We start from the raw sequence: 4,203 nt of genomic DNA, 5'->3' as shown, positions 1-4,203 counted from the left end.
AGCCAAAATGAGTGGTACGTAGTTATATTTAAACACAATTAGTTAAAAGTGTTGGTAAATTTTGGTTATTACAACATATCTTCTATAACATGGTGGGACTGTCACCTAAACTTTCTTAATTTTCTCCCTACTCCACTGTTAGCTTTTGTAACTGATTTTTTATTTTATTAGTTCCTTTTAGATAAAGTTTAAAGTTTGACCCATCCTTATTTAGAATCAGGTTCACTTTTAAAATGAAAAAAAAATTAAGAAAATAATGATAAAAGATGGTTAAATATTTTAAAATAAAGGTTATGGCCTTGAATATTGTGTCACTACTAAAATTATATTTTATTTAAATACATATATTCCCAAAATATTATTATAATTATTATATAGATTTATTGGTAAAAAATTTTAAAATATATTGATTAATGCTAAAATCAATAACATTCCAGTTCCCCTTGATGCATGAGTTGATAGAACTAAAATCCCATGAGTCCAGTCGTCTGAGCTTGGACTTAGGTGAATTGGCATGTGTACTTTCGACTCCAATTGGATTCATCTTTTATTACTTTACTAATTTTAATTTCGTTTATATATATATATATTTTAAATTTCTCCTACCTCAATATTTTATACTATTTTTAAACCATTCATTCACTTTATTTTTAAATACATATATTATAAATTTTGGGTGAATTACCATTTAGAGTAATTTAGAGTTATTGTATTTCATTAATGTATTTTAAGACTTTTTATTTATTTAAGTTACCATTACAAATAATTAGTTATGGCCATTAAGTATGAATGTTACAACTCTTGGAATGCCTTTAATAGTTTCATTTTGAGGCTATATAAAGTCATGTATGTTGTATTTGTAAGTAGATTTGAAAAATATAGTAAAAGAAGCATTTGTGCTCTTCTTTAGCCAATGACTAAGTTCCTTTGCAATTCTATGTAGTTTAGGTTGCATGTAGAATCATTCAAGCTCGACATGATCAATCTTGCTTGTGAAGTGATTCTAATCTCAAACAAGTGTTTGAGATATTTGATCAACAAGAATCATTCAAGCTAGACATGATCGATCTTGCTTGTGGAGTGATTCGAATCTTAAGCAATGTTCTTGCCTTGAGATATTCAATTAACAAGGTAATCCGAATCTTACTCTCCTTGTAGTGATTTCCACTTATCATATAATGTTGAATATTCACAGAATATACATATATTTGAAAGTATATAATGTTCAGTGTTCATCTCCCCTCTCTTCAAAAGGATTCGTCCTCGAATCAAGAAAATTATCACCTACACTAAAAGGACTCAAGTCATTAACATTGAAAATAGAACATACTAAAGATTCTTGTTATTAATTCTTTTAAGGACTTGATAAGGCATCCCCCTTTGATGTAACTTGGTCTTTTTTTGAGATGAGAATCGCTATTTATGAAAATGTATCCAAATCCCGTCACCGGGTTGAAAAATAATTTTCTTCTATTCTTTGTTAATTTCGAAAGCAACCCTTCACCTCTTTGTGCAATACTTTGATCAAATTTGTCTTACTTGTGGCTGCTTCAGTCACAAAAAAATATTAGAAGGAATAGGAAGAAAATCAAGAAGCATAAGTGAAATAAATTCATAAACAACTTCAAAAGAGAACAATGAGTGGTACTGTGAATTGCTTTATTATATGCAAACTCTACCAACAACAAACTTTCGTCTCAAGATTTAATATTCTTATAAATAATACCCCATCAATCTATCAATCTGAGGATGACATGTAGTTGAAAACAACAACTTTGTACTCAACTTACCCTACAATACATTCCAAAAGTGACTTACCCTATCTCTAACAATTATTCTTGGGTTTTCATGTAATCTTACTACTTCCTTAAAGAATAAGCAAGCAACATGCTTTGCATCATCCTTAAACAATTATTCTTGACTACAAAACTTGTGAACATCGTGCTTCATCTCCGGTCAAAAGAAGTGTTCATGCAACATATTATAAGTTTTATTAATCCCAAAATGTCCCTTTAAGCCACCACCAAATTAGACTAGCTCCAAAGATAAACTAACAACCCTTGCTAAACCTATCAAGTGACTCTATTATTTCCTTGGTTGGATGAATTGTATTGCGTATTATAACGTATACGTGTGACCCTTGAGCATGTCATAATTATGATTGTTATGCTATCCAATGTTGTGTTATGCCATGTTTATAAGCTAGACTATAGTGTGACTATACTATGTTATAATAATATGTTATTATGATGATAATCGATGATGTGTTATGACGTGTATATGAGAGATTTGATAAGAATTATGTCTGCATAATTACGTTAAATGAAATGGAGGTTTGACTTGTATTATAATTTTATGTCATTATTTTAAGGCATGGGAACCTCATGAATTTTTGTGTGTCATATGCATCATGATACTTTTCTATTATGATTAGTACAAATGTGTACTTTACGACTTAGGACAATTATGTTCGTCATGATGTTACGCAGGCCCTTTCCCTCCATGGTGTCTAAAAGCACATTAGCGAGTGCTAGTCCATTGAGACAAGCCTAGACAGTACATGAGCTCTTAGGTGGGTCCTTGTGCTCGTGGTTCGATCGTGTGTAGGAAAATACTATACATCCAACCTTGCCAGAATTGGAAAGCTACCTAAGACAATGTCATGTTGTTTTTTAAATAATAGAACCTATCATGTCACATGTGTTTGTATTTCTAGACACCAAATGTGCAGTCACTTACTAAGTATTTCTTAAACTACTTAAACCACGTAATACTCTTATTTTTTCAGATAAAGGTTAGGCACCAAGGTACGGGTGGCAACGCCGTGAAGAAAGTCATGGAATTAGAGGTAGGGTAGACATAATTTATGTCTATTTAGTAGTCCTTAGGTTAGTTCAGGTCAATGTTTTTATTTTTCATTACATGATTTATTTTTCGCATTATTGTTTTAGATATTTTATTAGAAAGGTGGGAGCCCATGACACCTTTTATGAAATATTTTATATGAATATTTTGCGTACACATTAATCACGTCATGTATGTAGTAACAACTTTATTGTAGTATGTCATGTGAAGGCCACCCTTACCTTATGTTTAAAAGAAAACCCAAAATTAGAGGAAAAATGTGAATGAGGCTTGAGTTCCCTTAGTGCTTGTCATGATCGTGTCAAGCACTCCCACATCTCAATAAGTGGCATCATTCACCTAAAAAAAATAAAAGTAGAAAGAGATGAATATGAAAATACTCACAAGAGAGATAGAGGTGAGATCTGAAACTCCAGCCAAGCCAAACCCCACAAAGATCGATGTCAAAATCATCGTGTTTTGCCACGAAAAGAACCGTGGAGGTCTGTACAAACATCAAGGATGAGTTTCGGCATCCCATATATGTTGTACACCGTCGTGAGAGGAAGAAAGAATTTCAAGCCTTTCGAACCTTCACAGATTTGAGAATTTCAAGCCTCTACGATTCAAACTGACACAAGAAAAGGGAAGAGGGAGGAGAGACGACGTGAAACCAAGGGAAAACAGACACCGAAACGGCGTCACAAGAAAAGGGAAGAGGGAGGAGAGACGACGTGAAACCAAGGGAAAACAGACACCGAAACGGCGTTACAAAAGAGAGAGAAAGGAAACGGGTAGAGAAGACGATGTTCGTGGACTTCGGGTCGACTTGGATCCGTAACCCATCCAGACCAATCTCTCAGCCCAATCTAGAGTCTTGCAACCCGTGCCCAGCCCTGGATCCGTAACCCATCCAGACCAATCTCTCAGCCCAATCTAGAGTCTTGCAACCCGTGCCCAGCCCACACACCAAAACTGCGACCCAATCCATTCTAGCTCAGAACCCTCGATAACCTTCTTCAACCCTCGCCAAGCACGCAAACTAAAATCGTGACTCGATCCAATCTTCAGTCGATCTACCTTCCACGGATCAGTCGATTTTCTGCAGTCACAGAAACCCAACCGACAACTCAGCCCGGTTTACCAGGCATAGTTAGCCCACAATCGAACTTGCAACTGACCCATAATCCGTGTTAAGGATATTTAGTAATAAATTATAGTTTACCATATATATTATATTTGATATTTTATTATAAGGCAAATATCTAATATTTTCCTTATTATCATAGGTATCTTTCCATTTATTACTATTTCCATATCCTTGTAATTTATTTGATTATAAATAAGATAACTTTCACA

The sequence above is a fragment of the Cucurbita maxima genome, unplaced genomic scaffold (genome assembly GCF_002738345.1).
Source record: "Cucurbita maxima cultivar Rimu unplaced genomic scaffold, Cmax_1.0 Cma_Scf00579, whole genome shotgun sequence".
NCBI lineage: Eukaryota > Viridiplantae > Streptophyta > Magnoliopsida > Cucurbitales > Cucurbitaceae > Cucurbita > Cucurbita maxima.
Note: the sequence above shows the minus strand (reverse complement) of the source record.